Source organism: Amblyomma maculatum, chromosome 11 (genome assembly GCF_055883805.1).
Source record: "Amblyomma maculatum isolate TAMU_Amacu chromosome 11, ASM5588380v1, whole genome shotgun sequence".
In the NCBI taxonomy this organism is placed as follows: Eukaryota; Metazoa; Arthropoda; class Arachnida; order Ixodida; family Ixodidae; genus Amblyomma; species Amblyomma maculatum.
In genome coordinates, this window is record NC_139354.1 from 77,476,445 (window position 1) to 77,502,702 (window position 26,258).

Sequence of the window (26,258 nt, forward strand, 5' to 3'; positions counted from 1 at the left end):
TGATAATCGTCTAGATTGTCGCACCGGCCATGAGAAAGCATTTTCTACGATAGAACTCTAGGTGGGTGCCGTTCATGTTTGCTACCGCTAAAAGCAATGGTCCACACGGCAGCTCTCCCCGTCCCCCCACGACAGTCCCGAGTTGTACACGGGAGGTTATAAGACTCACGAGGTTCGGCCGTGTACGTTTTGTCAGCAAAATTCACAACTGACGCCGGGTCTGGTGCGTGAATATTATGCGCCAATTATGTGACAAACTGGTTCCTGGACTCAATAAAGACGTTGCCTGACGCCAATAATATTTATCAGGAAAATTAGGATATGCTAATGGCATTATCGCAAAGGCGTTGGAAAACCATTCTAGAAGACCAACTCCTCACGCTCGTTCGTTATCTCGCACTGTGATGGCATACCCGCGCTATAACGTGCATCATAAGCGTGTAGGATGAAGCGAAAAGCGCTCAAATTACTGGGGGGTTCCTCAAAGGCTTAAGGCGCAGAGGGCGACAATGGCGAAGAGGTACTGTAATGCACGCATAATTCACAAACGGGGAAATGTTGCGGCTCCCAATGTACACGGTCATCATATTGAAGTCAATGAGTCTAAGCTCGGTGAACAATTATAGACGCCGCATTGTTTAATGTCTCCCCTGCCACAGCGATGTAGGACGATGTCATTTTATTGCGGCAGAAAGTGAAGGAATTGTTTGGTTGCTCCACTGAGACAAGGAAATCGGCTTTAGTGCGAAAACGTTTGGCAAGTATGCAGTGAATGCGATGGCATACATAAAAATATTCGGGCCACAGAAAGCATCTTCTTTCCGCCGGTTCAGCTTGAGTGCGAGGCAAATTCAGGAACGTTTTTATTTTGTTTTATCCAGCGTGTATGTGGTAAACATTCATTTCTTCCTTTGTTATATTGGTTCTAGAATATAAGGGGATTGCGAGTAATTATTGGTTTATCTCATTGTCAAATATTTGTAATGAGCAAGGACAGCATGTAACAGGCTCCCAAAGTCCTCTGAAGCTCAGGCAGAAAACATGAACGGCACAGTGCGCCCCCGGCAGCATTACATCGTACACAATTCCTTGTGTGTGAGGACGTTCAGTTTGGCCGCCAGCAAGCTATGAGTTCACTGATGCCAATCGGGGTAAAAATAACCACATTTCTGACGTTCGCTTCGCTTTTCTTTACAAATTAAGTTCGCTGTAAACTAAAACAACTTACGTACCTAAATAAAACATTGGTAGTAGCAAACGTCCTCCGTATTGGAAAACACCGTATTGCACCAAACCAGTTATTACCAATCATGTATTATCAAGTATAAATCTCGTATCGGTGTGAACAATCCTGTTTGAAGTTTATAGAGATTTATATCGAGCCGGTATAAACCTTGCACCAGGCATACCAGATCGATAATGAGCCTATACCGGGCAGGTCATCCAAGTATGGAGCTAATAACGGACAGACCATTTCCGGTACGCATCTCAAAGTTGACATGGCGGTCCGGTATTGAGCACATGCACTGTGCAGACTTTAAACGATTTAAATCTAACTGGACGAACCCGTCACGTATGCGATTGATGCCGCACAAAGTATTTTCGCTTCTCAACTCAGGCCGGACCAATCATGAAGCTCAAAATAGTGACCATCACGTGAGGTTTCAGCGCGCTAAATAAGCACGAATTTGTACAAAATATTCAATATAACTTTTCTGTTTATGTAGGGCTGCCGATTTTCAAAAATACCTCGAAGATATGAAGTCAATGAAGTTTACACTGACAAGTATCGCATCGCTTTTGCGAGTGCAACAGTCGCTGCAGTTTGTCCGATGTTGCTGCGTGTCTTGCGTTCCAAGACAACGAGAAAACATTTAGCACTAGCAAACAACAATATTCTCACATTTGACTGCAAGACATTATTGCATTTAAACACTCTGGACATTGCTGACCCCTAGTGGTAGCCAGGAAAAAGCGCCACCGCGTTTCAAGGGCAGTAAGCCAATACAACCTAAAAACGATGCCAAGGACGAAAGCGTAAAGCTCGATACATAAAGATAAATATAAGCACCATATACAGAAGTGGTTAAACAGTGTTTCCAAGCTGGAAACAGCGCATAGGCCGTTTCCGAGGTCTTCAAACAAGTGGAAAACCTGCAGAGGGCTTAGCCTCCGTTGATTTCCACTGATAGTGTTGTACCCAACACATTATTTTCTCCATGCGGAACTCAAAGGATGTGCTCCTTACTTCCACAACACACTATCAGATTTGGATCTCTGTGAAATTATTTGCATTTCCTATTAGCAAATGAGTCACGTTCGGATGGTTACCTATGATAGCAATTTGTCAAAGCAGAAGCTCAGAGTTCCCTGGCAAATGTCTAAAGAGCACGGTGATGATCCGGAAAACAAAAACACCAAGGTTTAGCTGCTTTGGCTTCTGCGCTATTGTACAGACGTTTAGGCCTTTTGGAGTGGTTCAGACTTAAAAGCGAGAAGTGGCGACGTTCGTTGTGGAATGGAGCGTATTGAAGCTGCAAACAGAGCAACCTCAGTGACACTCAAGGACGGAGTCACCGCAAGTTCAATCCCTTGTATCATTAACGTCGTTTGAGTACAGGCGTTATTTAAAATCCTAGGAAGATCTCTGCGGTGTCTTCGGTGCAGCCGGGTTGGACAAATTCGGTGTCAGTGGCGCACGCCTCGTTTTACCCAGAGGAGGCGCGTTGCACATGCAGTAAAGGGCTGCGTACTTAGCTAAGCTGATAGGTTTCGTTGGGGCCAAGGGACGCTTGACGACGACGTAATGTCCGAGCATGTTATGAACGTGATGGATGTTGTGGACGCTACAGGTGAGTTCTCCTGGCAGCCAGAGGAATGAAGTCCTCTCCTCGGAACACCAGTGGCAGCCCGCGGAGGCTAGCTGCCTGGGTTCAAGGTTTGTGGAGCCAAAGCCATCGGTTCTTGCCGCGGAGAAGCTAGCCGCTCGCGGTGGAGTGCATGCAGCGGCAGTTTCCTCTGCAGAATAATAGCAAGCAGCTCCATCGATGATGCCCTTCGTCGCTATAATGCAGCAGCATTTCATGTGCAATATCATCATCTAGTGCGATCCGTTCTTCATCGGCTGTTAGCGTGACTGCAAACGATGTGGTCCGCTCGGCTTTGTGGGCTGACGGCTTGGCAGGATCGGAAGAGGTACAGGTCATGGACAGCAGTGCACCTTTGAAGCGTTGTGCATAAAGGGAGCTATGTGCACGTGGCGATGAGCAAGAGGTACTTGTGTGGTTGCCACGGGGAGTTCAAGTTCAAAACGGAGGGCGCTATCGCCCTGAAGGCCTCTGATTTGCAAGCGGCCAGCCAATTACATGGGATGGCATTCAATAAGACAGGCACCGAAAATTGCGAGCGTCGCAGCAGTTCAAGACGCAGCTCGCAAAGTTAGACATTTGCGCATTCGTCAGCGGCAAAATCAGTGACGTCAACTTCTACAACAAAGTGTGTGCGTGGCAGTCATCCAGGAAACCAAGCTCTCCTCTGACGAGGATACGGATGCAGCTCTCGAGCCATTTTTACAAGAATGTAACGTTATCTTTAGCCACTCTACAGGCTTATCTTCAGGGTGTACGCTGCTTCTGGCCAAAACACTGGATATGGAAGCGGTGTTATAATGCATAGACAACGAAAGGTGACTAACACGCTGCATCTCAAAATTTTGGGTTTTCTATTTGCTTTTATGCTCCTGTAAAGCAGCAGTATAGAAGGCTTTGTTTTTGTCATTGGTTTGTCATTTGCACACAGATCGTAAAATTATACTCTTAGGACATTCCAACTGTGTTTCCAAGGATGAAGATGGAGCAGCGCTAAGTAAGCGTTATGACACTAGTGCTGCTTTAATTTTTAATGTAGCGTCCAAGTACACATTTCTGAATGTTAGAGAAGGTAAGAGTTACAGTATTCATTTTACTGGGGTTTTCGTTGTTCCTCCAGTCGCCCGCTTGACAGTCGCCCGCTTGCCTTTCACTAGGCATGCTATTACTGGTTTTTTGTTAATACGTGCGACCCATATTTTTCAGCAACCACTGCATGGTGTTTCCCGATAGCAAGGCAGAGTTCGCGCGTAAAGTATTCTCGTTGAAAGCTGTAGAAAATCAATAGCTGTCTCTACGATGTTATCTTTTATCATGATATATCTATTTTCCTGAAAGGCACGTAGTCAAGAAGTAGAAAACATTTGGGCATCAAATCTTCAGTAAGGATCGCAACCATGAAAAAGCATCACCTTCGTGAGTTAGGGTGTACGTTGACTTACACGAGTTAGAAGGAATTTGACCTGGTATCTTAGCAGAAGAACTCAATAATGTAAAAGCGGATATTCAACAATTTGTTACTGAGCGATATAAGGCGTTCTATTAAGGTCTATATCGAATAGGCTTCTAGAAGAACAGCCATCTTGGCGTGCCTTCAGTGATTGAAAATGTGTTATATTTTATGGCCTCCGTCAAAGTGTCTTCGTCATCTTGCAGCATGCAAATATTTGTGACATTTTGATTAAAGACGCAAGGCTTTGCTGTAAGGAGTCTTTTACAAGCCTAATTGTTAATCGAGAGCTAGCCAAACTTATTCCATTGGAATCATCTTTTCTTCAAAGGTGTCCTTTGTCGCCTTTGCTATTCGCCCTGTGTCATGAACGCCTTTGCATCAGCACTACCAACAGTGCTTCTATTCAATGTTTCTCCCTGTCTCAATGTGCAATTAACATTTTACTTGTGCCCTTTTTTTGTTTAGACAAAAAAAGTGTACTCGAGGCTTTGAATTTAACCGAACAGTTTTGCACGGTATCAGTGTGGCTCTTAATTTTGACTCTTCCCAGGTAGCACAAAATGTGTGGCCCCAGTAGGTCCGATGTAGGCAAGTGGGGCTGAGTCAACCACCATAAAACCTGCATCGGTCCCCGATGGGGCAAATGTGTGCAAGCCCCATTTGGGCTTGCCCCTGTTCTTTCTGCATGGGTCCCGTGGCGGCGTAGCTCGGGCCAATGCATAGCACATTCCTGCATCCAGACTACAAGAGTCCCTTGTCGGTTATTTGAGGGCAATCCAACCTAAATGTGGGCTCTTTATGGGAAAGCCCTCATAGATCCGAAATGAGGCCGCCCTCATAAAATCTTTGTGGGGCCTACATCGGCCGTAGTGGGGCAAAAAAAAACGAACATGCCCACATGCTGCCCCAATCGGCCCCTTGTAGGTTACTTGAGGGCAGGTGAAATAAATAAGAGCTCAATTTCAGCAAGCCTTCGTGAAGCTCAAATGAGGCAGCCTTAGGTAAACCGCTGTAGGTCCCACATAGGATATAATAGGGCTTGAAGGCGGGCGTGCCCGCATGGTACCAAAACTGGCCCTTTGTGGGAAATGTGAAGGCACATGCAACCGCAGATGGGCTCTAGGTTCAAAAACAACACCCAGCCCAATTGGGGCTGCCCGCACAAAACTGCTGGGCCCCACATGGGCCGTAATGGGGCTGGAAGGCGGGCCGGCTCGCATAATACCAAAATCGGTCCCTTGTGGGGCATTTGAAGACTCGTGCAACAGCAAGTCGGCTTTAGGTTCAAAAACAACACCTAGCCCAATTGGGGCTGCCCACACAAAACCGCTGTAGAACCCGCATCGGCCGCAATGGGGCTAGAAGGCGTGCGTGCAATTGTGTAATGATTATTTCCAACCTTTATTTGTATTAGATGTTGCCCTAAATTACTATTATACATGATTTGTATAATAGTTGTTGTCGTGTTTAGTCGGTAAGAAATATTACGTGGATTTAGTTCCCTCGCTCATGCAAATTGCGCTAAAATACAGAAACGTACTGATTGCTAACTGTTGCTCCTAATGTGGTTGCTGTGGATAGCCTGCAACACTGCACAATATTACTGCTCAGAACACGCATATCCATAGCCTGAACAAGATGTACACGAAGTTATTTAGGCTAGATTAGTGTTATGGATTATTGTAAAATTTAATATTGTGGCTGTTTAGAAAGGGCAGACATGCATAAAAAAATTACTTATTTATGCACATAATTAATGACTGGGAAAACTTTGACAGGGGCTTCCCATCAATTTTGCTGCGTCGGACCCCTATGAGAATAATGTGGGCAAGCCCAAGTGCGGCTTGAGAAACCGCATCGGTCCTATGTCATTATCTGAGGGGATAACCGAAATAAAAAAAATAAATGTTCAGCCAAATCGGCTACCCGAATCTGTCCAAAGTAGGACCATCGTGGGGAGTTGGCTGGATGTGCCCCTTTGGCGATGCGGGAAAAATGTGGGCAGCCCCGCAAGGGCTGCCTGCATCGGTCCCTGGTGGGGCCCATCGGGGCTTTGTCGACAGCCCCATTCAGGCCTACGTCGGCCCCTCTTGCAGCACCCACATTGATCCCACCGGGGCTGTCCTGCACTGCCTACATCGGACCCACCAGGGGCCCCCTTCGTAGCCCACTTGGTGCTACCTGGGTTAACTGCAATTTCTTTACGTTCCAGAGCTAATATGCCTGAAACATGCTTACCACAAAGTCAATAATGTCTTAGTCGTAGGATTTTAGTTCTAGTACTGGGGCTATTTAGCAAACTATAAGGAAATCTACCACATGGTTAATTTGCGGAGGAAACCACAGTCCAAAACCATGCGCTGACGACAGTGACGATATCCACGCAATAAATAAAGTCAGGGATGCATGGTGGTTATCTCCGTTTATTGAGACCTCGAGTTCTGAAGTGTTACAAAAAACATATCTTCTTGGGCAAAATAGACTTTTATTAAAACACTGTTCCTTCCTATTCGCTACTTTTCTTCAACTACTCGACTTCGTAGATCAGGCACAATAATACACATGTTCACAGTACGAACTAAGTGTTGCATTTATTACAAGCAATATGCAAATGGTGGCCATGCGCAATAGAAGCATGGCTCTTTCGGTATGGCTTAAAACGATAGTTTCGTAACTTTTATTTGTGAACACAAAATGAAATGACTGTAGTATCTCAACTACTTTGTGGCACGGGCAGAGGATCTTTATTTTTTTTCCTTTTGCATGCCTCAACATAATATATATGTAGTATTTGAACTATCAGACCGAAAGTGTCCATGTACTTACCAGACCTATCCATACCTGGATGTAAACCATAATATCGCTGAGCGCATTCAGACGTTTATCACGGTAAGCGATTAGATAATCATGCAAAATAACAACCTTGGCTCCAACAGTGATCTTAGTGGCTCCTGGAAAAGCAGAGAACAATAATTTATAAACACATTCGTTTTTCAATATTCTTTTTCAGATGTCTCTTTGGAGATTAGAGGAGTACCTTTGTTTTGTATTACTTTTACATGTGATTGTATATGTGTGGAAATAATGAAATAAGTCCTAGATTAGCAAGACGTGCTGCTATTTTTTCGCAATAAATGTATGCCGCAAGATTTCAAGGCAGTGAACGCCATGTCCATCTTTTCATAAAATAGGCACTTTGACAGCTTGATGTACACATAAACATTTGTGTCGCATTTCAATTTTTGCTCCTGAGATTCCTGCACACTGTCATCCTGGAAACATTGTAGAGCAGCATATTTTTATTTATGACCCTTGTAACACTATTTTAGGTTCCTTCGATAAACTAGGCATGCCCGGCATTATTGCTTATTCTATATTATGACCAAATTGGGCTCTTAAACTGCATATTTTCACGGTATGTTGCTCATAAATGATTTAGACTAATGCACATTTGGCATGTCTACACAAGTACACTTTTCTGCAACTTTGTCAATTCTCCTGTAGAAAAATTCCCGATAAGAAAATTTAATTTCGAATCTTAGCCGAACATGTATGCTCACTGTTTTTAAAATTGCTCTAACATTATAACACATTTCGTCAATTTGAGGCAACAAAACTGTTTTACTTCACTGTGCAAACAAGAAAAGTAGATACGAAAAGACTATGTTATCCGATACCACATATTGTTAGGCTTAGAAGGCCAAACCTTCAAATTTAAAAATCGGAGTCACTCCATCGGATTACATCTTTGATAATAGAGTGATAGAAGAATGTGCGCCATTTTTAAGTTTGAATTTCGCTACTAGTAAAAAAATACTTCTTACCCTCCCCAAGTACATATTTAATTAGCACGATCAACCTTGGCTCGCAGCAGATTGAAGAAAGTGTTTAGTATGAAGTAGGTTTTGTGGATGTTTATAAAAGGACTCAAAAATCTCATTGGTAGTCTTAATGCAACAGTAGTGAGCTGCTTCAGGCCGCGAAAGGAGGCATGCTCGAGTCCTGCTTCGCTACGTAACGCCTAACGCAAATTCCAATTTGATTGCGCCACACGAGTTCTCGCTCTCCTCCTATTAAATTCAGTCTCTCATTCACCTAAAATGAGCAGAGATACCAAATTTTTGTGCTCTAATTTTGTGTTGTAAATAGTGCGCAGCGATTCTGAGAGTATAGAGCACGGCGTTAGAAGCAGAAAATTGCATTACATATTTTATTATCGTATTATAAGTATGCAGCAGCTTGGGTTTTGGTTCGTAGTCGCATGGTTTCTATTTGACGTCAGAGAACAGAAGACGTAACATTTAAACGTCACGTGGACCAAAAACTGGTGACCGCAGAGAGTAGGCGCGTGTCTGCTCTGTTTGCAGTGTGACTCCACTATATGCTTTCATGGGGGAGCCACACTGTGGAAACATTTCGTCACTGCATCAGCAAACATGATGTTTGTGTCGTTTCTTGCGCTTTTTTTTCGTACAACCACCGCGAAGCACCGTTGTGACCCAGTGCGTCGAGCAATGCGGTATGCGGCGGCCAAGGAACTGTCGTCGGCACTACTTGTGGATCAAATTAGGCCATTTGGGGAAGTCGCCTTACATTCCTTTTGTCGAGACTATTTTAATATGAGATAGGGTTTTTATTACAGAGCGGTGACGAAGATGAACCATAATTATAGCGTTGAGTCGCTGCCCGTTCCGAAGTGCTGTCCGGCATAACAGACTAGGCCTAGCGACAAGTAGGGCAGACAGACAGCACCGCAGTTCGTCGCCTAGCACGCTTGCGAGAGGCGCAGTTTCCGAAGGCTCCGCTCTAATGCAGGGATGCTACTAATGCACGAATACAGCCGCAATCTTGATAACATTTTCTTTTCTGGTACTAAGCCAAGGAATGCTTCATTGCCTCACTGCTGAGCCGTCAGCGACTTTGGTCTCAGTTATGGCGACCAACAACGCCGTCCTTCGACCATTGCCGCGGCGTCGGCGAGAGCCTTCGGGAAATTTAGTGAATGAATATTGCTATTACGCCTAATTTTGGCTACCGTGAGCCGTCGTGCTGTTCTTGCGTTAGAAGTGCTACAACACTGCCATGGTGGTCTACGTACGGGTGGAAGAGCCCAAATAAGCCCACTAGCAGCATCGTCTCATGCGTCAGAAAACTGCGCAATGGTGTCTCAAATATTTGATTATGGCTTTTTCAGTGTACCTCCGTCCAAGTCAGTGCGCTAGCGATGGGTCCAAAATGCTAGAGCGAGCATTTCTGCGAACTTTAAAAAAGGAATAAAACATTTTCTACGCTTCCCTTCAGTCTAATATATGACTATGATGGTCTTCTGAAACAAAAGAAGCTCTAGACAACCTTTTCCATACCCTTCTAATTGGGTGTCTTTACCGAATTAGCATGAGACTTCTTTTCTGTGCCTGAAATTTTTCCAAATATCGAAATCAAATGCCTTTTATTAGGGATATCTTAGACTAAAAAGTAACAGTGGGTACTTTCTAGGCCTCATTCACAGGTCCAAAAGTTTTGAAACTGCTGGTTTATTTGTCCTGAGTACTTTGATTTCAGCGGGACCTTTTTTGAGCCAGCACATATTTCGAAATACTTCTCTTCTCAAAACAACATATTCTGAGGTATGCTTTATAACAAATAAAGAGTCAAAGAGGATATAAATGCTAGCAGCCACGATTCAAATTTCGGGAACGCGAGGAACTTCAGGGAAGAATCACCGTTCTTCGTCCACGAGCAACTGTCTTCCAGGGAGAAAAAAACGTTTTAAGAGACTTGCTAAAGCCAAGTAGCACTAAGTGGGCTATGATGTGGGGGCCCGCGCTAGGCCCATGCGAGCAGCCTTTACTGGCTACATGGGGGATTCACACCCCTTGCTCAGAGAGGACCCGCGTGGGTAACCTAATTGTGCCATGATCGGTCCCAATTCGTACCCGTGCGGGCAGATCAAATATGACTGCCCGCTTTCGGCCCAGATATCTCCAAATGTGCGAAGCGTACCATAATCACTAATGGGCCCGCCACCCTATTCATCAACGTTTTATTTTCATTTCGGTTAATCCCTCCAATAGCCGAATTGTACCGACGCGGGCTTTACGGAGACCAGACCAATTTTGGCTGACCCATGTGTTGCCCTCATGGGTTGCATCTAGCATTTTTGTGTATTCAAAGTTCTAATAACCATCAAATGTGAAACATTCAGCACTATTATTTACCTTGTAATCTGTTCTCAGCAACAGAAGACAAATGTTTCCCAACTTCATAGTAATATGAGCTGGCCCACATTGCCAATAAATATTGGTCTCGAAATTTATTTCGGTGCTGCATGTCAAATAATACCGGCGGAGGTAAGATTCGGAGGAAGTTTACTGCATACCCGTAAAGCAGAACAGTTACTGCTGCATATTTTCTGCAATATAGCATTATTAACACAGTAGCCAGAGTAAATGATAGTCTTTATTAATGACATAAATATGCTTAGAAATGTTATGTTAAATACCCAAAAAAGGCAATTAGTGGCGCATAACTACATAACTAAAATGGCACCCTTACAATACGATGGAAAGGTTTGGGAGTGGTAAGCCTGCATAGAGCCAATTGGGGTCCCACTGTTGCCTTCCATGGGCATTCCCAATTGCGCTCATCAGACTTTTACAGCATAGAATACGAATATATGGTGCATTTTCCCGCAAGAGTAACCACGAAGGCTCACCTGGGCACTATAGGGCATGCCTGCTTTTCGGCTCGACCGCGACCAATTGAGGGCCTATTCGGTTTTCGAGTGGGCAGCCCCGTTTGGGCTACCTCATCTTCTATTTGCTTTAGGCTCACATTTGCATCGCATTGGCCTTAAAGAGCCGCGAAAGAGACCAATTTGGGAAGAAGTGGGTATGAGCACTTTAGAAACCTTTAAAAGCCATTCGGTTAGAATCGAGGTTTTTGGCGGGCAGCCCCATTTGTGCCAGCCCCGGAGGTTTCTGCATGTAGCCCACAATTTCGTCTGACATTCTCTCGAGTGCCTTTCAAGGATCCGCGTAGTCAATGTGTGGACATGCCCGTTTTATCCCCCCGGGGCTCATGCGGGATCTATTGGGCTTTGAGTGAGCAGCCCCATTAGGTTAGCTCAGGAAAGCCATTTGGTAAGTATCGAGGTTTTTGGCCGGCAGCCCCATTTGCGCCAGCCCCGGAAGTTTCTGCATGTAGCCCACAATTTCATCTGACATTCCCTCGAGTGCCTTTCAAGGATCCACGTAGTCAACGTGTGGGCACGCCCACTTTATCCCCCCGGGGCTCATGCGGGATCTATTGGGCTTTGAGTGAGCAGCCCCATTCGGTTAGCTCAGGAAAGCCATTTGGTAAGTATCGAGGTTTTTGGCCGGCAGCCCCATTTGTGCCAGCCCCGGAGGTTTCTGCATGTAGCCCACAATTTCGTCTGACATTCCCTCGAGTGCCTTTCAAGGATCCAAGTAGTCAACGTGTGGGCATGCCCATTTTATCCCCCCGGGGCTCATGCGGGATCTATTGGGCTTTGAGTAAGCAGCCCCATTAGGTTAGCTCAGGCTGTTCTACATTAAGCCCAATTTGCTTCGCGCCGACCCTGAATTCCTCAAGAGGGTCCTTGAAGCCAGATTGGTAATATGTACTCAGTTTGCCTTTGCTACGTCCATATGATGCCCAAGTAAAAAAAAGCTGGGGCAAGCCCAAATTAGGCTTGCCCTCTTGAATCCTCAAGGGGGCCCTCATGGGTAATATTGTGGTTGCCCCTGGCCAATTTGCGCATACGGTTCAAGCGGGGTTTCATATTTAATGCTTTTTGAGACATTTATCAGGCTTGAATGAAACAATTCAAGCTGCAGGTTATCCTGTCAGGTTATATACATGCGCAATCTTCTTCCCATAACGATGATGACAGGTATGCGGGGCATCACGTAGACGTCTGTGCTGAAATGCTGTAAACAATATCCATACAGCCCTGAATATGTTAAAGCATACCCAAGGATGCGCACTGCTTTATTAGCATATTACAAGGGAGCGCTTTCATTTATATCACATTCCTACTACCAGGTGTAATTTCGAAGGCCACCAGTTCTTTAACGTGCACTGACATCGCACAGCACGCTGGCACGTTGCGTTTTGTGTGTATCGAAAAGCGACCGCCGGAGCCAAGAGTCGATCACCCATCCTTGGTAGGACATTCGAGCGCCCTAACCACAGCCCCAACACAGCTAGGCTTGAATATGGCTTTCGTGGCCCCGTTTCAAATAGGGTGAATGCAAATATTGCCCGTGTACTCACAATGCTTCTTAAAAAAACAAGTGTTCAATACTTTTACTCTTCAATGCTCCTGCAAGTGCTCTTCTCAATACGGGGAAAACTAGGTACTGATTTGTATCTGTCTGGAGATTAGTCTGACGGAAGGCCGACATCTGACATGTCCTTATAAACTGAAGGTTTGACTTTGGCAGAGCCTTCAAGGTCATGGACAGCGCACGCCGAAAGGAGCCGGAGATCTCTTTAAGCAAAGATACCGCTTCAATAACATTGAAAATTACTATCGGACTATCGGTTGGTACTTTCAACTCCGCTAGACGAAGGTGTCGACTGTGAATCTGTCCTTGAGCGCTGATGGAAAATATTACTGTTAGTGTCGCATTCCTGAGAACATGCACTTCTGAGAAACGCCAACAGTTAAGCTAAATCTGTGTAGATAAGACACAAATAGGTATCGTTTCAACCATGCTTTTTATGGTCTAGTAGCCTTGCGGCCCAAAATTCTTCTTTCTTTGAGCCGCATGATGCCACCAATTGTACGCCGGAGATGACCTTACTTCAAAGATGTCTTATGATTTGGCGACCTTGGGAGGGGGGTCCAAGTTTACGCATCAACACGGACCTGCTTACGCGACATGTCCAACGCAGGTACCCATTATTGACTCTGACCCGTCGCTCCGTCCAAGCAAAGCGATAAGCTTCCACATGAGAAAAAGTAGTGCGCACATCCACCGTTTCTAAGGTATGACGCTCTGCCGAAGGGCGGTTTCGCGAACGCAAGAGTTATTGAGCTAGTTCACCACACATTCACAACACAGTTTTCTTCCGCGGTTCAAAGCGGTGTCTGAACTTTTAATCTGCGATCGATTTTACCTCGGTAGCCGACGCCATTGCCGTCTCACAAGAGCCACTGCAAAGAAAAGGGCCGTCAATTTTTATTTTACACGAAAGGTGCACCTACTTAAATAGATATTATCTAGAAAGCATATCCATTGATTATAGTCAGTTCGTAAACGACATTGTTGCATCATCTGTTCTGCATATGGCGACAGGTTATGTCAGGAAATGCAACCGCATTTTAAACATTATCAAATTTGGCCAAAGCATCGCTGCGGGTGGTGGCATGGAATCATTTTCTGATGGAATCGAGTAGATATGTTATTCCATCTAAGATGTCCTCATGAGGAACATGAACACCAACCTCGAATCGACTAAGCCTTTGATAGTTCTAAGATTGATTTTTTTTTTCTCCTTTTGTTATATTCGGTCTGGCTATTGAAACATTGCTTTGGACATCCTGCATTGTGTAGGTACTGCGTCATAATATCTGATGGGCTTTATAACGGTTATATCTTTTGGCTTATGTATCGCGTCGTCTGCAATACAGCGCATAATGGACATCCTTCTGTAAGGTCGCAAGTGGTACCTCTGCTGCCAAATGTATTTGCCTCTGCTGACAAATCACGTAAGTATTTTCTCTCCTATTGAATCTTCGCACCTCCTTCGCCCTTTCCAGGCCCTCTTTCCTCATTTAGGCCTTCAACTCAATGGCTCTAAGTACAGCTTCACGCATCGTCAGCTTATAACCTTGAGCATTGGATTCAACTCTGCACATGTCCATACTGAAAAAGTGCTGATTCAAAGATTTAAATAATTACCCCTACCCTGTTCGTGTAGTGATGACAGCCAGTTACTAGAGCTTCACTGATATTATCATGAAATAGTTCCAAGCGTTGCCAACCTCACTCACCCCTACAACGATTCTTCAAAAAAGAATGACGTGATATTTTCCGACAGAAGAGCCAGCAAAAGAATTTGAACTGGTAACCTCTGAAATCTCCATCTCGCTGGTATTGATATACTTCTATTTGCATGCCTCTGCTGAAGTTCCTACCGGCGCCGAAGGCCTAGAATTGCGATTGCACTTTCTCAGCACTCACTACAGATATTTCGTGCCACCCCCTATGCTAGGCGCCTTCGCCTCACCGCACAGCGTAATTTCTCGATCCCAAAACGCTAGTTCTTAGCTTTGGTGTGTGCTATTGGAAAAATTCACTCATATTTGTACAGCAGCTATTTTGTTAATGTAAGACTACAATGCACTCTGTTGAGTGAACTCTTTTAATACCCCATGGATCAAGAAGATCATGGCGATTGGAGCTTTGCGTGTACAAGATCACAATAAGATGGTGGTCAAGAAGTGGGGTGGGCTGAATATTGATGCCAATTGCATTTCCCTCCATTGCTTTGGCGCTTGGGAGAAGTCGGGCAATAGCTGCAACGATTTCCTGTTATCGGTCACGGCTTTTGCTCAAAATGCTGATGAGCATCAGGATACAAAGCTTCTCGGTGCAACTGGCCAGCTCGAGTCAGCTCATTTTGATTGTTCGACGATAGCAATTTATGTACTATGGGGAGAATTTACATCACTTTAATCTTACCTCCTCCTCTTTGTGCCAAAATATACTCGCAGTGTCGTTATTTGAAAACTCTCCCAATTATTAATCACATGTGAGTCCCGCGAACATGCAATGTGTATATCGCTGATTCCTTTTCCCCACCACTATCTCTCTGTACATCACCGCGTGCATACCTGATATCTCGGTCAGAACCGAAAGCAGTACAAGATTTATCCAGAGGGCGCTATTGTGTGTACAGACGCTCTCCAATTCCTTGTGCCATACTGGACTGCCTTCAAGAACAAATTCTTCAGTACTCTTTCAGAAATTGATGAAATACTGATGTCACAGGATATGTTATACTCTGTGCAATTACGAGTTCTATCCCAAAGAGCAATGCCACTCATTACCCATTTTCTCTTTTAGGACCTTCCCAGGTAGCACAGAATGTGGGGCCCCAGTAGGTCCGATGTAGGCAAGTGGGGCTGGGGCAACCATCATAAAACCTGCATCGGTCCCCGATGGGGCAAATGTGGGCAAGCCCCATTTGGGCTTGCCCCTATTCCTCCTGCATGGGTCCCATAGCGGCGTTTCTTGGGCTAATGCAGAGCACATTCCTGCATCCAGACCACAAGGGTCCCTTGCCGGATATTTGAGGGCAATCCAACCTAAATGTGGGCTTTTTATGGGAAAGCCCTCATAGATCCGAAGTGAGGCCGCCCCCATTAAATCTTTGTGGGACCAACATCGGCCGTAGTGGGGCAAGAAAACGGAAATACCCACATGCTGCCCAAATCGGCCCCTTGTAGGTTACTTGAGGGCAGGTGAAATATGAATAAGGGCTCAATTTGGGCAAGCCCTCGTGAAGCCCAAATGAGGCAGCCTTAGCTAAACCGCTTTAGGTCCCACATAGGCTGTAATGGGGCTGGAAGGCGGGCGTGCCCGCATGGTACCAAAATCGGTCCTTTGTGGGGGCTTTGAAGGCCCGTGCAACAGCAGGTGGGCTCTAGGTTCAAAAACAACGTCCAGCCCAATTGGGGCTGCCCACACAAAACCGCTGTAGGTCCCACATCGGCCGTAATGGGGCTAGAAGGCGTGCGTGCAATTGCGTAATCATTGTTTCCAACTTTTATTTGCATTAGATGTTGCCCTAAAAAACTGTCATAGATGATTTGTATAACAGTTGTGGCCATGTTTAGTCGATTAGAAATTTACATGGCTTTAGTTCTCGCGCTCGTGCAAATTGCACTACATATACTAAAACAAACTGATTGCTAACTGTTGCCTCTTATGTGGTTGCTTTGGACAGCCTGCAACTCGCAGTACAATATTACTGTTCAGAACACACATCTCCATAGCCTGAACAAGATGTACATGAAGTCATTTCGGCTAGATGAATGTTATGAATTATTGTAAAATTTAATATTGTGGCTGTTTAGAAAGTGCAGACATGTATAAAGTAATTACTTAATTATGTGCCTAAATATTGATTGGGAAAACTTGGACTAGGGCTTTTCATCAATTTCCTACGTCGGACCCTTATGAGAATAATGTGGGCAAGCCCAAGTGTGGCTAGCGCTATAGAACCCGCATTGGTCCTATGTCATTTTCTGAGGGGCTAACTGAAATAAAAAAAAATGCTCCTCCAAAGCGGCTGCCCAAATCGGTCCAAAGTAGGACCATCGCGGGGAGTTGGCGGGATGTGCCCTTTTAACAATGCCGGGAAAATGTGGGCAGCCCCGCAAGGGCTGCCTGCATCGGCCCCTAGTGGGGCCAATTGGGGCTTTGTCGACAGCCCGCTTCGGGCCTACGTCGGCCCCTCTTGCAGCACCCACATTGAGCCCACCGGGGCTGTCCTGCATTGCCTACATCGGGTCCACCGGGGCCCACCCTTCATAGCCCACTTTGTGCTACCTGGGTTGTTTTACATCAAGGCGGTCTCTGTCAGCTCTTCACAGACCATGGTAGCTCACTTCTTTCCAAAGTTACCGAAAACATCCTCAGTTCTTGTTCCAAGACATTGACGGGCTACTTGGACTTGCATGTTAGGCACCAGACAACCGGCATATGGGGACTCTGGGTCTGGCTCCACCGGTCGTTTAGCTGAGGCATTGATTTGTGACGTCCGCAGAGCGCTGCTCTGGTTGCAAGCGCGTACAACAGGCTGTCCAGTGATCATGTGGGGCCACTCACTGGGCACTTCCCTGGCTCTGCGGCTAATCACTGAACTTCAGCGCCATTGAGAGCCACTACCGACAGGCCTGGTGCTTGAAGCGCCATTCGAAGCACTGCATCATATCGCTGCCTGCCTCGCACCCACTCTCACTGTACGGCCGTTGGCTGCCATACTTCCATCCGACGTTCGATGCGAGCCTCAAGGTGGACCCTATGGTCGAGTTTGACAGCGCGATCCATGCTCGTTTTATCGCGCCAATGCTGCCAGTGTTTGTGCTGCATGCGCGCGATGGCGCAAAAATTCCATGTGTGTTAAGTGAAACGTTGCACAAGGCTTTGTGTGAGGCTCGCAAGAGTAATCCTTGCTACACTCCGCTACGATGGCAAGTATTCGGTGGACATATAGGGTGCGGACACATGCACGTGCATCGTGACCCACAGCTGGCCTCTTAAGTAGCCGAGTCCTTCGCCCTTAATCGCACTGCCGCACGGAACTAACAATGCATCTCCAAATCAACCAGCCCAGGCTCCTGTCGTCTGGCAGTGTTGATGCTACGAAGGCCCAAGTTGTGCTTTCTGGGACCAGTGTGCTTTTATCTCATTATGATTCGTGGTATCAACGCATTCAGTATTAAAATGTGGAGTCTCAAAGTGACGAGCACATATGCAATTTGTGCTCACCGAGGTAGTATGTTTGTGGGAAGGTGGGTTGCCAAAGTACTCACTCCCTTTAGCTTCTGCAGTCTGGGACAAAGCAGAGTATTCTCAGTGAGCTGCTTAGTGGTGCAAAACCATGCGCCCTAACTAAGCAGTTCTGAAGCGGCCGACTCTCACAAGTGAAAAAAAAAGTGTTTTCCTATACCAGCTACAATTTACAGTGCCTTTTATTCACTGACCATTCTAAGGGCTCAAAGCTAGCGTATTTTCTACTTGGTAGCAAACAACAGGTGCTGATAACTGCAATGCACCCATTTGTACGTATAATGTACTATGATGAAACGCCTTCGCAGTCCTGTTTTCTTGACTTAGCGCTGTTCTTTGGGCAAATTCTTATGAAAAAGTATTTGATTGTTACGTCTGTAGAAAATGAAAGGTGAACATACGAGTGTAGGCTGGTTTGGTTTTGCATGGTTGTGTACACGATACCAGAGGGACTTTATAGGTGATACCTTTGGCAGCGGTGATGCATATCCGTTTGTTAACATGTATTGTACAGAATCAGTACTGAAATAATCACAATAATCTTAATCTACAACAGTTATATTGTCGTGTATACTGACACCACTGCTCGCATGTAAAGTAGGCAGTGCTAACACATGCTGGTGCATATATTTGCTGCTGTTATGCTGACCCCATGTGGACATCGTCTTTCGGCGTGGCACTCTCGTCCCATATGAGTTACCTTCAGTCCTCGGATTCTACATCATGCTCCTCCCTGCTTGACATCGGACATATCTCGTACTTGAAGCCCTGCAAGGGGCATGTGTCATACAAGTGCCTAAAAAAGAGGGACGCCGAGGCTTTTTTGTTTCGGCCTGACCCGTCAGTGTTTAGCGACGAAGCCGAAATTGTTGTGTGGAGAGCCTTCGCCCTGGAATCGGCTATCTCGCTCGCTCGGCTTAGTGTACCTGTGTGCTGTGCTATGCACCATGCACTTTCTAGCCATGGACAAGTAACAATGATGTATAAAGTATATTTCTGCAGGCCGGGTGATGTATAAATTGGCGGAAACCTTCGCGCAGGAATGCAGCGCAAACAGGCACAAAGAGTACACCGTCCTGTCTTCAACTCATCTGCTCTCCCTGACTTTCCTATCTAATATTTCGCAAGAATTGTTGAACTACTGCGTCTTCTAAGCGCTTATTTATGCCGACGTTTGAGCACTTTGGCAAAGGTTTCTACCCAGAATATTTCAAATAGGTTTTTATTGCAGTCAGCACAGAGTATGTTTTCCCATCGAACATTTGTGCAGAAATACCCCTACCGCGAGTTTTATAAAATGTTTAGACACTTTAGCAATGTCAGCTGAGATGAAATGATTAAAATACGCTTAGAGGCACACAACACTTATTTTTGCCGCAATGCACACACTTTGTGAACGAGCATTCCATTGTTCACACAACAAATTATGTAAAAGATTGCTCAGATTTATCAAGAAACTTTCGAGCTATACTCCGTTTCATACATCAGGTGCGACGCAACGAAAGTTACGCAAGTAGTTCGCAAAAAAAAAAAAAAACAGGAGGCGTATCACTACGCGCTCGTTCTGTGGCCGAGTGGTTCCGGCGGAAACGGGCTCTATTCTGAGCATACACGTTTGCAACAACTTGCTTCGCATGCCTAGACATTTTCGCAGTGCGGATCGTATAGAAAAAATGCGCACCGAAGAACCATTTTCTCAAAAAGAGATGCGCAGCGCGGAGGGCACAGCCAGCGCCATCTAGTGACACAGCTGGCAAGGTTGCGTGGCAGCGGAAACGCGGCACGAACAAAAACGACATAAAAAAACATACAAATTCACCGAATCCGGCCCTTTCTCAATAAAAAAGGTGCTTTTTGGGAAGTTGATGGCAAATGTAAGATGTATTAAGCTTACAGACAAAGCAACTATTATTTTCTCTCGTCAAGAGCGGGCACTATTGTTCATCGCGGATGCGTAGAGCGCGAACAAGAGCTGTTGCTTTGGCAGTGTTGCACTTGATGTAAGAAACGGAGCATAGTGTTTGTTTTCTAAGCCTTCAATATATTTCTCTTTGTTACGTCTGCTTCGCGAACGTTTTGGCGTATGCCCTTCATTAACTTTACAATCTTTGCAATATCGGGAATGAACACTGCTCTTTCTTTATTGGGACATCAGAGAAAGAAGGCCTCAATATCAATATAAATATAGAGAAAGCTGCGTAAGTGCGTGACAAATGTAGTACAGAGCAATGGTGTATGCAGATTGTAGTGGTTTTTACTGCTAGCCTTTAATCACATTACAAATATTGGAACAAAGGTCCGTGAACCGTAAAGGTCTGCATTTAGCTCCATTAGTGCGAAGCGATGAACGCTAATGGAACACATAGCATTCCGCTTATGATAAGCAACCAGCACGAGGCGGTGTCTGCGAGTTTTACGGAGTTATGTTCCAGCAGCGTGCGTGACAAGCATCATACATGCTGATGGTGTACGCAGATGTGGAGTGGTTTGCACCGTTAGCTTTAATTTTGTTACAAATATTTTAACAAAGGCCCGTGTGCGTAAAGGTCTGCCGTTAACTCGATGGGTGCAATAGATGACTTCTAGTGGAACACATAGCGTTCCGCGGATGTTAAGCACCCAGCAAACCAGAAACATTTTCCTGTATGAAATTATGACGTTGTATAGGCGAGTATACAGACATGTGCTCATAAAGAACTTAAAAAGGGCTTTCAAATATGGCACATTTTATACAATAATTGTACATTTTTTAACCTAGAGGCTAATATTACATATAGAGGAGCGAGAATGTTACACAGGATGTTACATAGGAGGCCTAGCGAGTTAGATCACTGATCGTTCTCCGAAAAAGGGCGATGGACAGCTCAGTCAAACTTTGCGTAAAACGTAATTCCGCGGCCACCTTTCGAACCCAGAAAAGAATTGTTGGCCTCAGACTCAGACCGCGTTAAAAAAGATGTCGTTATTTTATTGAGAATTAAAACATTGGTTCGCAAAAATAAACAACATATTATGACATTGATTTCACTCCATGAATTTTTAGAGTATTCGTATCAGGTTGTGGCCAATTAGAGCACCAGAGTGGTCAAGGCAGGTTCATGTGGAGTAGCGAGTTCCCGGAGGAGTTATCGCATCACATCACACCCCAATCATGCTTTACAATTTTTATAACACGCGGATTTTTTCTACTCGGTGGATATCGCGCGGTCCCACAATTCGAACCACGGTTCTCTAGCGCGAGAGGCGGATGTTCTACCTCTACGCGTCTGCAGCACTGATGCGAGCAGGGGGCGGCAGAAAATCAGGCGGGTGGATCAGATCAAGATTTTCGGCGGGGTCAAGTATATGCAGGTAGCTCAGGACAGCGGTAACTGAACGAAAAATAGAGGCCTTCTCCCTGCTGTGGGTATACAACGGCCGAAGATGGTGTTGCTGATGATTCAATTCATAACGAATAAATACTCTATTTATGTTGACAATTGTTTTTGTTAGCTTTATTTTCGTAGTTGAATCTGATCTTCTTGGGGTTTTTTCCGCGTGTTGCCTACATCTCATCGAATGAGAACACAGGCATGTGTGTGGAGCGCTTTGCTGTCACTGAAAGTGCACTTGAAGCAGTCGGGAACAGAGAGGAATTTCTTGAGATAAAATTGTCAGCCTGTTGGTTTGCATCTGGTTTGTTTACACTCAGTATAACAACTAGCCACTTTTCATGAGTCTATAGATAATTTTACAAATAGTTGCGCCGATGTGGCAGTGATTCGATCCGCCATCGGACAACAATAGGTCCGCCTCGCGCGGCAAAATCCCATAGTGTGCCCCTTTTTTCTTCTTGAACCAACATTTTAGTTCTTGGGCCCTTTTCCCAAGCATTTCACCCCAGAAGAGCCGAGCACCAGGCCGGGGGAAATCTTGTACCCATTGGAAACCGGTGGGTACCCGGCGGCATTGGGAATCGAACCCCGTACCTCCCGAATGCGAGGCGGATGTGTGCAGCGCATTGCTGTCACAGAAAGTGCACTTGAAGCAGTCGTGAACAGAGAGGAATTGCTTGAGATAAAATTGTCGGCCTGTTGATTTGGACCTGGTTTGTTGACACTCAGTATAACAACTAGCCATTTTTCATGAGTCTAGAGATAATTATTTCATTTTTTAACTAGATAAGCGGCTACGCAGCAACATCCACAATTACTCGCATGGTCAACACCAGCCTCAGTACCCTTCAGCGCAAGACCCTGGTGGATCTTCTACTCCAATACTGACCTGTTTTTGACATTGCCCAACCCACTGGACTGCCTTCTATCCCTGCGTCTCGCACTAGTCATACCACAGACACCGGTTCTTACCGCTCGATCTGCCAGAAGCCTATCGAGTGTCAGCATCCGAGTGCAAGGTGATTTGTAAGCAAGTCCAAGAAATGGTTCCGAACAGGAAAGTTCAGGCGTCTTCGAGTCCTTTGGCGGCCGAAGTAATCCTGGTGCGCAAGAAGGATGGTATGTGGAGGTTCAGCGTCGATTATCACCGTCTGAACACCAAACATAAAAAGGACGTATACCCACTACCGCGTTTAAATTACGCCATTGACCGCCTTTCCGCTACCCCTACTTCTCGTGGGTCGATCTAAGATCAGGTTGCTGACAGATCCCTGTGCACCATAATGAAAAAGAAGAAACTGCAGTTTTCACGCCGGACAGACTATTTGAATTTAATGTTATGCCGCTCGGACTTTCCAAGTTGCCTACAACCTTTGAAAGATTTATGGACACGGTGTTGCGCGGTTTGAAGTGGGACATTTGCATGTGTTACCTGGACGCTGTTGTCATATTTGGAAGGACCTTCAATGAACATAGTGAACGCTTAGCTGTTTGCGAAACGTTGGCCTTGTCCTCAACTTCAAGAATCGTCTGTATGACGAGCGCCAGGGATATGTGCTGGGGCACCTAGTTGAGGAGCACGGGGTACGACCTTATCCTCAGAAAACAGCGGCGGTCGAGTCGGTCCAACCACCCTACTGTGAAAGAGCGCCGCAGTTTTCTTGGGTTATGTTCTTATTTCCGTCGTTTTACACCGGCTTGCTGACATCGCCCCCCCGTTGACACGTCTGCTACAGAAGGGCTATTCTTTCGAATAGACCACCAAGTGTGAAACCTCTTTTTGTCAGCTGAAGTATCTGTTGACGTCGCAATACCCCTTCAACCTTCCGTAACCGCAGAAGTAGACGCGGACGCAAGTGGTGTTGACATTGGGGCTATTTTGGTTCAACGCAGTAAGGGACAAGAACATGTTATCACATATGCAAGCCGTTCTCTACGCAATCCTGAGCGGAATTACACGGTCACGAAGCAGCAGTACTTTGCAGCGGTCTTCGGCATCCAACGGTTTCGCTCATATTTACACGGACGGCCATTCACAATTCTCGCTCACCACCACAATGTCAGCTGGCTGAAAAACCTTCGAGGTCCTTGTGGTCGTCTTGAGCGGTGGGCCCTTCGCCTTCAAGAGTTTCGACATTGTCTACAAAAGCGGCTGTCAGCACGCCGACGCAGCCTGCCTTTCTTTCTAACCCTAGCCACCACCGAGTGTGACGGGCGACAACTTCGACATTGGATTTCTGTCCTGGTTGCCGAATTTACAGACCTTCAAGTTTTTAAATTGGAACAGGAAAAATATCTGTCTCCAACCTCTCTTCAACTCCCCGCAGACCCGTCGGGTTACTGGCCGTTTCAGTCTACGTGGCGGTCTCCTGTGGAAGAACTATTCTACAGTGGGTCCACCACTACTGCTCGTAGAGCCTAAAAGCCTCTATTATGTTTTGAGCGTATTGCACGACGGCCCCATATCTGGTCATCTCGGATCAGCTCGCACGCTCTGCCGTGCTCAAGAACGGTTTTATTGGCTTGAAATGCGAACGACGGTTGAACACTACGTAGCCAGATGCACACAGTGCCTGCGCCACAAAAGTCCTGCAATTGCTCCGGCTGAGCTGCTGCGCCCTGTACCGCCTCCGAGTGCACTCTGCGAGCAAGTCGGGATCGAACTGCTGGGTTCGTTTCCAAAGTCTTGTTGCGGCAATCGGTGGATTGTCGCTTGCGCCGATTATCTGACCAGGTGCTAAGAAACGGCCGCTATTCCAACGGCTACAGCATATCAAGTGTCTACGTTTCTGCTGCGTTCGGTAATCTTACGCGACAGGACACTATAGATTATTATAAGTGACCGCGGCTGTCACTTCACTGCGGATGTCATCGAAGAACTCCTGCGTCTCTGCGCCGCAACCTTTCGCCACTCAATGCCCTATCACCGGCAATCAAACGGCTTGATGACTGAGCACATGCACCTAGTGTTCATTATGATGTGCTGTCAATATACGTGGCCGCGAATCACAAGAACTGGGACACATCCTGCACTTTGTAAACTACGCGATTAACACTGCGTCATTTGAAACGGCGGATTACAGCCCTTTCTTTATTCTATACGGCCGCCCACCGCGCATTACCCTGGATACAATCTTGCCATTCTCAGCCAGCGATGATCCCTGCATCTCAGAGGCCCTGTGGCTTCCCGAAGAATCATGGCGAGTAGCCCGCTTGCTGACTGTAGCTTCTCATGAACGCTTCAAGCCACGCTTCGATGAGCAGTGTAGAAATGTTACCTATGCTCTGGGTGATATGGTCTCGCTTTCCCGACCGCTTCAGCCACGTGGCATTCGCAGGAAACTGTTGGCGCACTCCATGGACTTTAAGTCATTGTTACTCCAATCGATGACGTATCTACGAGATTGAGCGCCTAACTACGACAAGCTGCCGTTCGTTGAAGGCAGGACTTTCTCATGTTGCACGCTTGAAGCCCCGTAAGTCTCCTGAGACTGCGTAACTCGCCCAGTGAGCTTCGACTGCTTACGGGGATAGTTTGCCGGCCGCAGAGAATATGAGGCGCAAGGTGCTGTGAAGAAGAACGAAACGATATTTGTTGGTAGTGCACGAGCGTAGAGCCTAAGTGACTAGAAGCTTACCAGCCGTCTCTGACACCCTAATATATATATATATATATATATATATATATATATATATATATATATATATATATATATATATATATATATATATATATATATATATATATATATATATATAAAGTGGAAATAAGGGTACTCATTATAGTACATAATACAGCAATGGACGCGATATTCGTAGGTCGTGGGTTCGGTTCTCACCATCAGCACTTTGTTTTTCCATCTACTTTGTGTTTAATTATCTTTCCGCTAAACAGATTACATTACTAATTTATGTGGTTATCGAAGTAATACTTAAAAAAAGACAAAGTACAATGCCCAATGTTTCCATTGGCCGAGCTGAATTTTGGCTTCATTCCTTCCCATATATATATATATATATATATATATATATATATATATATATATATATACGTGTGCGCGTGCTTAAAAGGAGCGGTAGGTTCACTGACTAGGCATAATATTTAGCGTCAGCGCCAGGTCTACAACTGCTGATTATACCAAATGGATAGGATAACAATACCGCCAACTGTTCTTTAAAAAAAGCTTCGTTGGTGCCGCAGTGCCACGTTCAGCGCCGAATGCTATAAACCGTTGAGGGAAGAGTACGCAACGGTTAGAATAAAATAGTTTGTCAGTGACTCTTGGTGGCGTAATATCTTGTTCGCACTGATCAGCTGTAAGATAGACAATAATGTTGCGCCCTATGATGTTTTCAATATCCGACCTCTCACGTCCCCCCACCCCCGTTGGTGGCTTGACATCGGCCTCCTGGCAATATAGGCGCAACCTTTTGACCTATGAGTTTTAGAAACTGAAGCGGTTTTGGCGTACCAACCTTACACCAGCAGTATATCTTCTGGGGCGATATCTGAGACTTTCCCTCAAAAGCTGCCCTGTTACTTCTGTAGCATACTTTCTTTCGTCACGCAAACGATACTCCGGTGCCGTTGGTGCTGGCGTCAGCGGCGTTTCGGCGCTGCTGCGGAGCGTAGCACATACCCCTACTCTGGCAGTAAAACGCAGCGGTGTCACTAGTTTCGACGTGCGTGTGCCGGGACACTCAAGGTCGCTTCTTCTACATTACCGACCCTGCCAGCGGACGCTGATTTCTATGTGAAATAGCTGTCGAGGTTAGTGTCCACCCACCAATGCTGTGGGTTGAATTGTTTTCTCGCTCTGTCTCTTCAAGCCGTGAACGGCTGGCTGATTTCAGTTTGCTGCAAACGATCGATTCTTGTTAACCATGATTAATGCTCTTCATTTCTTTGAATTTTGGAGTGCTTAGATAAGCCTTACCATTGCTGGTTAGGTCCTTCTCTGTCATTTCTCCTCCTGATTTACAGAACCCAGAAGAAACAGCGATTCAAAGGCCA

At 45.7% G+C, this 26,258-nt stretch overlaps 1 pseudogene; it reads left to right on the forward strand.

Moving 5' to 3' along the window:
* Nucleotides 1-17,035: 17,035 nt before the first annotated feature.
* Nucleotides 17,036-17,666, forward strand: LOC146174220 (lysophosphatidylserine lipase ABHD12-like; annotated as a pseudogene).
* Nucleotides 17,667-26,258: the final 8,592 nt, after the last annotated feature.